We start from the raw sequence: 13,752 nt of genomic DNA, 5'->3' as shown, positions 1-13,752 counted from the left end.
TTGAAACACAAAGGGATGAGGAGCAGCAGGAGTTGGGAGCAGAGAGGAACACAACAAGCCGGTACCCAGAACCCCCACTCATTGCCTGGAGCTGTGGTGCCTTTGTTGCCATAGCAACTGTCATTAAGTGTAATAGTGTGGTTTGTATTGGAGTCACAAGGGGGGTTTCAATCGACAAAGACAAGTCGGCTCCTTTGTCTGTCTGTGGCCTCTATCATTTCTTTGTCCTTCAATATACAGTGCTGTAATTAAGTACAGCAAGTTGGTATAAACATCCTCTGTGTCTGTGACTAAAACACTAACTCCTGAAGCATGATGTACAGAAAAAGGCACTTATTATTCATAAGTCAATGAAAAGGGCACATTCCTATCACGCCTCCAATAATAAGGACATCAGTTTGATTAATCATCACGTGGGTTTAGTTTTGCTTGATTTTGAAAGACATACTGTATAATATACTGTGTACTATCCAGAGGGGTACAGAACAATCATGTTAGTATGGGTTCGGGGACAACACATGCAGTTTATGTAAAGTCTGCTTCCAACTCGCACTCTCAAACATGTAGATCCCCTGAACGCAGCTCACTTTCCAGCTCACACTCTGAAACACATAGATCCCCTGACAGCAGCTCACTCTCCAGATTCCAATCACCTGAATTCTGATCACCTGTTCATACACCTGTATGTCATTATCACACACTATTTAGTTCAGTTCTTTGCGAGGTATTATTTGTTTGGTGACACACTTCTAGTCAGAGCTCTGGTTTGCCTGTAATTTAATCCTCCCGTATATGATAGTTTTTGCCTGCCTCACTAACAACGCCTTTTGCCTATTCCCTGCCTGAACCTTAACCTATTGGATTTCCTGTAATCAACCTATTGCCTGATCTCCCAGATGATGTTACTAGCCTTTTCCCTGCCTGTACTGTTGCCTTTTTGGACCCCCCGTGTATGAACTTCTGCCTGCCCCTGGACCAAGCTACCTTTCTCCTTCTGTGGTCCTTTACAAATAAACACCTACTGCATCCTGCGCTTGAAACCATCTCTTTGTCTCACATCGTGTTCATTACAGTTTTGTGTTAATGCAACTTGTTACATCTGCACCAATTACTTGTGGAGTCCATTCCTAGGACCATGTAAATGTCCTCTGTTGAATCAACTTCTACTCGCCTCCCTCTGGTTCTCGGCTGCATCGTGACATCGTTTTATATCACTTCACTGCAGCGTTACATCAAAGGGGCAGTCCTTAGAAAGACATTTATCCAACTCGAATGCTTCACGGGACAGATATGGCAAAGCAATCGCTGAATTTGTCTTGATCAGGAGGATCAATCGATTTTACTGTGTAAAAGTATTTGCCCCTATCTAATTTTCTTTACTTTTACATATTTTTCATACTGAATGTTATCAGATCTTCAACCAAAACTAATATTAGATAAAGGGAACCTGAGTGAAAAAATAACAACAATTACGTACTAATTTAATTTATTTCATAAACAAAGTTATGCAACACCCAATACCCCTGTGTGAAAAAGTAATTGCCCTTAATAACTGGTTGTGCCACCTTTAGCTGCAATGACTCCAACCAAACACTTGCAGTTGTTGAGTATCTCACGTCACTGTGGAGGCAGCAAAGCATCCCTAAACCATCACCAAAATGCTTGACCGTTGGTATTAGGTTCTTACTGTGGAATGCAGTGATGGTTTTCGCCAAGCATAACTTATATATTATTTAACAAGTCAGTTCAGAACAAATTCTTATTTACAATGACTGCCTACCCCAGCCAAACCCTAACGAGGACGATGCTGGCCGTATTGTCCGCCGCCCTGTGGGACTCACAATCATGGCCGGTTGTGATATAGCCTGGAATCGAACCAGGGTCTGTAGTGACGCATTTAGCACTGAAATGCAGTACATTAGACCGCTGCGCCACTCGGGAGCACAAATATGGGACCCATGTCATCCAAAAAGTTATCCTTTTGACTAATCTGACCACAGAACATTCATAAAAGATTCTTGATGATCATCCAGATGCTTCCAGGAGTTTTTTGGCAATCAATAATCACTTTTTGGTTGAAAATGGTCCCATTATGTCTGGTGAAAACCTAACACTGTATTCCACTGTAAGAGCTATTCCATGCGAGAAATTGCCAGGAAACTGAAGATCTCGTACAACACTGTGTACTTTTCCCTTCACAGAACAGCGCAAACTGGCCCTAACCAGAATAGAAAGAGGAGTGTGAGGCCCCGGTGCACAACTGAGCAAGAGGACAAGACATTTAGAGTGTCTGGTTTGAGAAACAGATTCCTCACAAGTTCTCAAGTGGCAGCTTCATTAACATAATTGCAAAAAGGTTTTCCAGTGATCAATTAGCCTTTTAAAATGATTGACTTGGATTAGCTAACACAACGTGCCATTGGAACACAGGAGTGATGGTTGCTGCTCGCCTATGCACGTAGATATTCCATTAAAAATCTGCCGTTTCAAGCTACAGTAGTCATTTACAATGTCTACACTGTATTTCTGATCACTTTAATGTTATTTTCATAGACAAAAAATGTGCTTTTCTTTCAAAAACAAGGAAATTACCCCAAACTTTTGAACGGAAATGTATCTGCAAGGTCCCCGAGTTCAGCAGTGGATTTCAAACACAGACTCAACCACGAAGACCAGGGAGGTTATCTAAAGCCTTGCAAAGAAGGGTACCTACGGGTAGATGGGTAAAAATATTTTAAAAAGCAGACATTGAATATCCTTTTGAGCATGGTGAAGTTATTAATTACACTTTGGATGCAATACATCCAGTCACTACAAAGATGCAGGTGTCCTTCCTAACTCAGTTGCCGGAGAGGAAGGAAACAGTTCAGGGAATTCACCATGAGGCCAGTTACAGAGTTTAATGGCTGTGATAGGAGAGAAATTAGGATGGATCAACAACATTGTAGTTACTCCACAATCCTAACTTAATTGACAGAGTGAACGGAAGAAAACCTGCACACAATATATATTCCAAAGTATGCATCCTGTTTGCAACAAAGCACAAAAGTAATACCACAAAAAATGTGGTAAATCCAATACAACACATTACTACAAAAAAAATCTATGTCTGAAACACATGCTTCTAGCGAGGGCATTTTTGGGGCTTCACCATGTTTCATTGAAATGTACAGCTCTGTGTCATCCGCATAGCAGTGAAAGTTAACATTGTGTTTTCGAATGACATCCCCAAGAGGTAAAATATATAGTGAAAACAATAGTGGTCCTAAAACGGAACCTTGAAGAACACCGAAATTTACAGTTGATTTGTCAGAGGACATAGCTACACTGTTTTTATTCGGTCATGTTTCCGGGTCACCTTGCCCTGGTTAAAATCAATGGTTCGCGCTTTCAGTTTCACGCGAATGCTGCCATCAATCCACGGTTTCTGGTTTGGGAATGTTTTAATCGTTGCTATGGGTAAGTCATCGTCAATGCACTTTCTAGTGAACTCGCTCACCGAATCAACGTATTTGTCAATGTTGTTGTTGGACGCAATACGGAACATATCCCAATACACGTGATCGAAGCAGTTTTGAAGCGTGGAATCAGATTGGTCGGACCAGCGTTGAACAGACCTGAGCGCGGGAGCTTCTTGTTTTAGTTTCTGTCTGTAGACAGGGAGCAACAAAATGGAGTCGTGGTCAGCTTTTCCAAAAGGAGGGCGGGGGAGGGCCTTATATGCGTCGCGGAAGTTAGAATAACAATGATCCAGGGTTTTACCAGCCCTGGTTGCGCAATTGATATGCTGATACAATTTAGGGAGTCTTGTTTTCAGATTAGCCTTGTTAAAATCCCCAGCCACAATGAATGCAGCCTCAGGATATGTGGTTTCCAGTTTGCATAGAGTCAAATAAAGTTTGTTCAGGGCCATCGATGTGTCTGCTTGGGGGGGAATATATACGGCTGTGATTATAATCGAAGAGAATTCCCTTGGTGGGTAATGCGGTCGACATTTGATTGTGAGGAATTCTAAGTCAGGTGAACAGAAGGACTTGAGTTCCTGTATGTTGTTATGATCACACCACGTCTCGTTAATCATAAGGCATACTCCCCCGCCCCTCTTCTTACCAGAAAGATGCTTGTTTCTATGGGCGCGATGCGTGAAGAAACCAGCTGGCTGCACCGACTCCGTTAGCATCTCTCGAGTGAGCCATGTTTCCGTGAAGCAAAGAAAGTTACAGTCTCTGATGTCTTTCTGGAATGCTACCCTTGCTCGGATTTCATCAACCTTGTTGTCAAGAGACCGGACATTGGCGAGTAGTATGCTAGGGAGTGGTGCGGGATGTGCCCGTCTACGGAGCCTGACCAGAAGACCGCCTCGTTTGCCTCTTTTACGACGTCGTTGTTTTGGGTCGCCGGCTGTCATCAAATCCGTTGTCCTGGGTGGAAGGCAGAACACAGGATCCGCTTCGGGAAAGTCATATTCCTGGTCTTAATGATGGTGAGTTGCTCTTATATTTAGTAGTTCCTCCCGACTGTATGTAATAAAAGTTAAGATTACCTGGGGTACCAATGTAAGAAATAACATGTAAAAAACAAAAAAATACTGCATAGTTTCCTAGGAACGCGAAGCGAGGCGGCCATCTCTGTCGGCACCGGAAATAGAATTATATCCCTCTAGTGGTGTGGGGGCTGTGCTTTGGCAAAGTGGGTGGGGTTATATCCTTCCTGTTTGGCCCTGTCCGGGGGTATCATCGGATGGGGCCACATTGTCTCCTGACCCCTCCTGTCTCAGCCTCCAGTATTTATGCTGCAGTAGTTTATGTGTCGGGGGGCTAGGGTCAGTTTGTTATATCTGGAGTACTTCTCCTGTCCTATTCGGTGTCCTGTGTGAATTTAAGTGTGCTCTCTCTAATTCTCTCTTTCTCTCTTTCTTTCTCTCTCTCGGGGGACCTGAGCCCTAGGACCATGCCTCAGGAATACCTGGCATGATGACTACTTGTTGTCCCCAGTCCACCTGGCCGTGCTGCTGCTCCAGTTTCAACTGTTCTGCCTGTGATTATTATTTTTTGACCATGTTGGTCATTAATGAACATTTGAACATCTTGGCCATGTTCTGTTATAATCTCCACCCGGCACAGCCAGAAGAGGACTGGCCACCCCACGTAGCCTGGTTCCTCTCTAGGTTTCTTCCTAGGTTTTGGCCTTTCTAGGGAGTTTTTCCTAGCCACCGTGCTTCTACACCTGCATTGCTTGCTGTTTGGGGTTTTAGGCTGGGTTTCTTTACAGCACTTTGAGATATCAGCTGATGTACAAAGGGCTATATAAATAAATTTGATTTGATTTGACTACAGCTCTGCATTTAACACCATAGTACCCTCCAAACTCGTTATCAAGCTTGAGACCCTGGGTCTCGACCCCGCCCTGTGCAACTGGGTACTGGACTTCCTGACGGGCTGCCCCCAGGTGGTGAGGGTAGGTAACAACATCTCCACCCCATGGATCCTCAACACTGGGGCTCCACAAGGGTGTGTTCTGAGCCCTCTCCTGTACTCCCTGTTCACCCACGACTATGTGGCCATGCACGCCTCCAACTCAATCATCAAGTTTGCGGACGACACTACAGTAGTAGGCTTGATTACCAACAACGACGAGACGGCCTACAGGGAGGAGTTGAGGGCCCTCGGAGTGTGGTGTCAGGAAAATAACCTCACACTCAACGTCAACAAAACAAAAGAGATGATTGTGGACTTCAGGAAACAGTAGTGGGACAGTAGTGGAGAGGGTAGTAAGTTAAGTTCCTCGGCGTACACATCACGGACAAACTGAATTGGTCCACCCACACAGACAGCGTCGTGAAGAAGGCGCAGCAGCGCCTCTTCAACCTCAGGATGCTGAAGAAATTTGGCTTGTCAGCAAAAGCACTCACAAACGTTTAGAGATGCACAATCGAGAGCATCCTAACGGGCTGTATCACCGCCTGGTACGGCAACTGCTCCGCCCACAACCGGAAGGCTCTCCAGAGGGTAGTGAGGTCTGCACAACGCATCACCGGGGGCAAGCTACCTGCCCTCCAGGACACCTACACCACCCGATGTCACAGGCCATAAAGGTCATAAAGGAAGGCCATAAAGATCATCAAGGACAACAACCACCCCAGCCACTGCCTGTTCACCCCGCTATCATCCAGAAGGCGAGGTCAGTACAGGTGCATCAAAGCAGGGACCGAGAGACTGAAAAACAGCTTCTATCTCAAGGCCATCAGACTGTTAAACAGCCACCACTAACATTGAGTGGCTGCTGCCAACACACTGACTCAACTACAGCCACTTTAATGATGGAAATTAATGTAAAATATATCATTAGCCACTTTAAACAATGCTACTTAATATAATGTTTACATACCCTACATTACTCATCTCATCTCATATGTTTATACTGTACTCAATACCATCTACTGCATCTTGCCTATGCCGTTCTGTACCATCACTCATTCATATCTTTATGTACATATTCTTTATCCCTTTACACTTTACCATCCTGAGACAAGGATATAGCCCACACAGATCTCCGCCACGGCACAACCCAAGGGGGGTGGCGCCAACCCAGACAGGAAGACCACGTCAGTGACTCACCCCTCCTAGGGACGGTCTAATGTCCATTGCTCGTGTTTCTAAACCCAATCAAGTCTCTTATTTTTATTGGTGTCCTTTAATAGTGGTTTCTTTGCAGCAATTCAACCATAAAGACCTGATTCACGCAGTCTCCTCTGAACAGTTGATGTTGAGATGTGTCTGTTACTTGAACTCTGAAGCATTTATTTGGGCTAAAAATTCTGAGGCTGGTAACTCTAATGAACTTAAACTCTGCAGCAGAGGTAACTCTGGGTCTTCTTTTCCTGTGGCGGTCCTCATGAGAGCCAATTTCATCATGGGGCTTGATGGTTTTTGCGACTGCGCTTGAAGAAACTTTAAAAGTTCTTAACATTTCAAGATTGACTGACAATGTCTTAAAGTAATGATGGACTGTCGTTTCTCTTTGCTTATTTGAGCTGTTCTTACCATAATATGGACTTGGTCTTTTACCAAATAGCCCCACCACCACCTTGTCATAGTACCACTGATTGGCTCAAATGTACTAAGGAGGAAAGAAATTCCACAAATTAACTTTTAACAAGGTGAACCTGTTAATTGAAATGCATTCGAGGTGATTACCTCGTGAAGTTGGTTGAGAGAATGCCAAGGGTTTGCAAAGCGGTGGTGGCTACTTTGAAGAATCTCAAATATAAAATATATACACTTCTCTCATATATATATATATATATATATATATATATATATATATATATACACACACACACACACACTGTTATGGTTACTACATGATTTGTGTTATTTCATAGTTTTGATGTCTTCACTGTTACATTCTACAATGTAAAAATGAAGGAAAACCGTTGAATGAGTAGGTGTGTGTGTGTGTGTATACATACATACATGCATACATACATACATACATACATACATACATATACACACACACACACACACACACACACACACACACACACACACACACACACACACACACACACACACACAATGGGGAGAACAAGTGTTTGATACACTGCCGATTTTGCAGGTTTCCCCACTTACAAAGCATGTAGAGGTCTGTAATTTTTATCATAGGTACACCTCAACTGTGAGAGACGGAATCTAAAAAATCAAAAATCCAGAAAATCACATTGTATGATTTTTAAGTAATTCATTTGCATTTTGTTGCATGACATAAGTATTTGATACATCAGAAAAGCAGAACTTAATATTTGGTACAGAAACCTTTGTTTGCAATTACAGAGATCATACGTTTCCTGTAATTCTTGACCAGGTTTGCATACACTGCAGCAGGGATTTTGGCCCACTCCTCCATACAGACCTTCTCCACATCCTTCAGGTTTCGGGGCTGTCGCTGGGCAATACGGACTTTCAGCTCCCTCCAAAGATTTTCTATTGGGTTCTGGTCTGGAGACTGGCTAGGCCACTCCAGGACCTTGAGATGCTTCTTACTCCTTAGTTGCCCTGGCTGTGTGTTTCGGGTCGTTGTCATGCTGGAAGACCCAGCCACGACCCATCTTCAATGCTCTTACTGAGGGAAGGAGGTTGTTGGCCAAGATCTCGCGATACATGGCCCCATCCATCCTCCCCTCAATACGGTGCAGTCGTCCTGTCCCTTTTGCAGAAAAGCATCCCCAAAGAATGATGTTTCCACCTCCATGCTTCACGGTTGGGATGGTGTTCTTGGGGTCGTACTCATCCTTCTTCTTCCTCCAAACACGGCGAGTGGAGGTTAGACCAAAAAGCTCTATTTTTGTCTCATCAGACCACATGACCTTCTCCCATTCCTCCTATGGATCATCCAGATGGTCATTGGCAAACTTCAGACTGGCCTGGACATGCGCTGGCTTGAGCAGGGGGACCTTGCGTGCGCTGCAGGATTTTAATCCATGACTGCGTAGTGTGTTACTAATGGTTTTCTTTTAGACTGTGGTCCCAGCTCTCTTCAATTCATTGACCAGGTCCTGCCGTGTAGTTCTGGGCTGATCCCTCACCTTCCTCATGATCATTGATGCCCCACGAGGTGAGATCTTGCATGGAGCCCCAGACCGAGGGTGATTGACCGTCATCTTGAACTTCTTCCATTTTCTAATAATTGCGCCAACAATTGTTGCCTTCTCACCAAGCTGCTTGCCTATTGTCCTGTAGCCCATCCCAGCCTTGTGCAGGTCTACAATTTTATCTATGATGTCCTTACACAGCTCTCTGGTCTTGGCCATTGTGGAGAGGTTGGAGTCTGTTTGATTGAGTGTGTGGACAGGTGTCTTTTATACAGGTAACGAGTTCAAAAAGGTGCAGTTAATACAGGTAATGAGCGGAGAACAGGAGGGCTTCTTAAAGAAAAACTAACATGTATGTGAGAGCCGGAATTCTTACTGGTTGGTAGGTGATCAAATAATTATGTCATGCAATCAAATGCAAATGATTTACTTAAAAATCATGCAACTTGATTTTCTGGATTTTTGTTTTAGATTCCGTCTCTCACAGTTGAAGTGTACCTATGATAAAAATTACAGATCTCTACATATTTTGTAAGTCGGAAAACCTGCAAAATCTACATAAAGGGAACACTTAAACAACACAATGTAAGTCCAAGTCAATCACATTTCTGTAAAATCAAACTGTCCACTTAGGAAGCAACACTGATTGACAATACATTTCACATGCTGTTGTGCAAATGGAATAGACAACAGGTGGAAATTATAGGCAATTAGTAAGACACCCCCAATAAAGGAGTGGTTCTGCAGGTGGTGACCAGAGACCACTTCTCAGTTCCTATGCTTCCTGGCTGATGTTTTGGTCACTTTTGAATGCTGGCGGTGCTTTCACTCTAGTGGTAGCATGAGACGGAGTCTACAACCCACACAAGTGACTCAGGTAGTGCAGCTCATCCAGGATGGCACATCAATGCGAGCTGTGGCAAGAAGGTTTGCTGTGTCTGTCAGCGTAGTGTCCAAAGCATGGAGGCGCTACCAGGAGACAGGTCAGTACATCAGGAGACGTGGAGGAGGCCAGTTCCTGCAAGAGGAAGGCATTGATGCTATGGACTGGCCCGCCCGTTCCCCAGACCTTAATCCAATTGAGCACATCTGGGACATCATGTCTCGCTCCATCCACCAACGCCACATTGCACCACAGACTGTCCAGGAGTTGGCAGATGCTTTAGTCCAGGTCTGGGAGGAGATCCCTCAGGAGACCATCCGCCACCTCATCAGGAGCATGCCCAGGCGTTGTAGGGAGATCATACAGGCACGTGGAGGCCACACACTACTGAGCCTCATTTTGACTTGTTTTAAGGACATTACATCAAAGTTGGATCAGCCTGTAGTGTGGTTTTCCACTTTCATTTTGAGTGTGACTCCAAATCCAGACCTCCATGTGTTGATAAATTTGATTTCCATTGATCATTTTTGTGTGATTTTGTTGTCAGCACATTCAACTATGTAAAGAAAAAGTATTTAATAAGAATATTTCATTCATTCAGATCTAGGATGTGTTATTTTAGTGTTCCCTTTATTTTTTTGAGCAGTGTATATATACAGTGCCTTGCGAAAGTATTCGGCCCCCTTGAACTTTGCGACCTTTTGCCATATTTCAGGCTTCAAACATAAAGATATAAAACTGTATTTTTTTGTGAAGAATCAACAACAAGTGGGACACAATCATGAAGTGGAACGACATTTATTGGATATTTCAAACTTTTTTAACAAATCAAAAACTGAAAAATTGGGTGTGCAAAATTATTCAGCCCCTTAAGTTAATACTTTGTAGCGCCACCTTTTGCTGCGATTACAGCTGTAAGTCGCTTGGGGTATGTCTCTATCAGTTTTGCACATCGAGAGACTGAAATTTTTTCCCATTCCTCCTTGCAAAACAGCTCGAGCTCAGTGAAGTTGGATGGAGAGCATTTGTGAACAGCAGTTTTCAGTTCTTTCCACAGATTCTCGATTGGATTCAGGTCTGGACTTTGACTTGGCCATTCTAACACCTGGATATGTTTATTTTTGAACCATTCCATTGTAGATTTTGCTTTATGTTTTGGATCATTGTCTTGTTGGAAGACAAATCTCCGTCCCAGTCTCAGGTCTTTTGCAGACTCCATCAGGTTTTCTTCCAGAATGGTCCTGTATTTGGCTCCATCCATCTTCCCATCACTTTTAACCATCTTCCCTGTCCCTGCTGAAGAAAAGCAGGCCCAAACCATGATGCTGCCACCACCATGTTTGACAGTGGGGATGGTGTGTTCAGCTGTGTTGCTTTTACGCCAAACATAACGTTTTGCATTGTTGCCAAAAAGTTCAATTTTGGTTTCATCTGACCAGAGCACCTTCTTCCACATGTTTGGTGTGTCTCCCAGGTGGCTTGTGGCAAACTTTAAACTACACTTTTTATGGATATCTTTAAGAAATGGCTTTCTTCTTGCCACTCTTCCATAAAGGCCAGATTTGTGCAATATACGACTGATTGTTGTCCTATGGACAGAGTCTCCCACCTCAGCTGTAGATCTCTGCAGTTCATCCAGAGTGATCATGGGCCTCTTGGCTGCATCTCTGATCAGTCTTCTCCTTGTATGAGCTGAAAGTTTAGAGGGACGGCCAGGTCTTGGTAGATTTGCAGTGGTCTGATACTCCTTCCATTTCAATATTATCGCTTGCACAGTGCTCCTTGGGATGTTTAAAGCTTGGGAAATCTTTTTGTATCCAAATCCGGCTTTAAACTTCTTCACAACAGTATCTCGGACCTGCCTGGTGTGTTCCTTGTTCTTCATGATGCTCTCTGCGCTTTTAACGGACCTCTGAGACTATCACAGTGCAGGTGCATTTATACGGAGACTTGATTACACACAGGTGGATTGTATTTATCATCATTAGTCATTTAGGTCAACATTGGATCATTCAGAGATCCTCACTGAACTTCTGGAGAGAGTTTGCTGCACTGAAAGTAAAGAGGCTGAATAATTTTGCACGCCCAATTTTTCAGTTTTTGGATTTGTTAAAAAAGTTTGAAATATCCAATAAATGTCGTTCCACTTCATGATTGTGTCCCACTTGTTGTTGATTCTTCACAAAAAAATACAGTTTTATATCTTTCTGTTTGAAGCCTGAAATGTGGCAAAAGGTCGCAAAGTTCAAGGGGGCCGAATACTTTCGCAAGGCACTGTATATATATACTATACCTTTCAGTTAATCCAAGTAATGAAGATGATTACTATTAGTTATATATCACTACAGTACTCAGCTACCAATGTGTTGCCTCATTCAGAAACCTTGACAGAAGGCAGACATTGATCATGGTTCATTTGTGGTTGTATTCTCATATCCTACCTGAACAATTAAATAGAGCATGGAGAGATATTTATCAGAGGAAGAGATACTGTATTTGTTATATTGGGCTGAGACAGATGGAAGAAGATACACTTTGGAAATGTTGGAATTCCAATATGGCTCCAATTAAAATTTTATGTGTAGCGGTTGATTTTCCAGTTCTCTTAAATCATACTGTAAATTGTGTTTAGGATATTCTATCTTGAGAAATGCCACATATATAGAATATTTTGTTCTCTGTACCTAAGCTTTTTTCCACTTGGTCTCAACTCAAGAGTAGGTTTCACATACTCACTCAGTGGCTCTAAAAAAAAAACAGTCAGAAAACAATGACTCATTTTATATCCTGAACAATTGTTTAAATTGTCTCAAACTACAAAAGAATAGAAGATATGAGTCATTTCTATGGAATGTATTTCTGGTATCGTGAAGCATGATAGAGTACTCAAACACCCAGACCTAAAGCATTACATTCAGTGCAGCACGCTAGTGCTCTAATAGGAAAGTAGTTTGAGCAAGTGTAGATGCTGCTCCTCCTGGATAAATTGCAAGTGTTTTATTGCAACTGAGCAGGCACAAGACCAGCTGACCTTGGCTATATCCCTTTACAATGGGAGGAATAATACCAGGGATACAGACTGTGGGGTGAAGGAAGAGCTGTAATGAACAAGCAATGGGAGAATGGCAGAGTGGACAGAGGTGGTAGAAGCCAATGCTACCACATCCCCACTTTTTTGCCAGTTGTGCAACATTTTTGTTCCTTCTAACTTGGCGATATTGGAGAAAGCAATTGTCAAAACATTCGATTTGCTACGATCAAAATTAAGAGTTTCACTGAAACAGGAATGCAGAAACACACTTTTAAATATTTTCCAACTAAGAGAGAAGAATGGGTGGTATCGGCAGTGTAGTGATGGGTTTGTTATCTCTCCCTGAAAGTGGTCCTTTACTATGAACAGAGCTCGTTTTAAGAGCATCCAACTGCTTTAATTAGAAGACTTGAGTGAATGGACCCAAGGCAATTGGATGAGAAAACAAACAAATTCTAGTGATTCATGTGTGTTTTAAATCAGTTTTGGGAAAGCTACTTTGAAAATATAGTTTATCAAGCTACCAAGTACTTCACACTGGAAGAAGTTGAGCTACAGTTAAGAAACCCTTAAGAGAAATATAGTTTGTTTAACTAAAGTTACTTAGAAAAAGTAGTGTCTGATTATCATAATACAAAGGTAAGAAACATGACTGCAAGAACACATCACTCTCTGGAGTCAGATGATAACAGTGCAGTGAGATCTGTATAACAGTCAGAGAGTGAGTGCATCAAGTTAGTCCAGTGGTCAGGGAGAGAGAAACATATTTTTACCATGTCAAATTTGCCAAATATGTACTACACTACATGGCAAACAAGTTATGAACTACTGCAAAACACTACAAAGATTTACATTTAGTTAAACTACCACCAAGCTACTGCAAAATAGAGTTAAATTGCTAGTTGAATTACACTTAGGAAATGACTCCCCAACACTGGTTGGAATATAAAGCATCATTCAAGAGAAGACTTTCTCGCACAATGAGGTTAACAAAGCCTTTTTTTTTTTATAAAATGAAATGATAACATTTGTCATTGATTTTATTATCTTTTTGGATTAGGAAATAAGACAGACTTGTCAGTCAACAGGAGCCAACTGCCAGAATCAGATTTTGGAGTTTTTCAAGGGGACCCTTCTCTCTGTCATCCTGTAATCTTATTTTGTGAGCTGCCTTCCATCGTCTTCTGTCATGGCCCTTAAAGTAAAATACCCTAACAAATATCTTCTTCAAAAAAGGAGACAGAC

The sequence above is a fragment of the Oncorhynchus clarkii genome, chromosome 10, assembly GCF_045791955.1.
Source record: "Oncorhynchus clarkii lewisi isolate Uvic-CL-2024 chromosome 10, UVic_Ocla_1.0, whole genome shotgun sequence".
Classification (NCBI taxonomy): domain Eukaryota; kingdom Metazoa; phylum Chordata; class Actinopteri; order Salmoniformes; family Salmonidae; genus Oncorhynchus; species Oncorhynchus clarkii.
The sequence above is the reverse complement of the archived record's forward strand: the minus strand, read 5'-3'. Positions refer to the sequence as shown.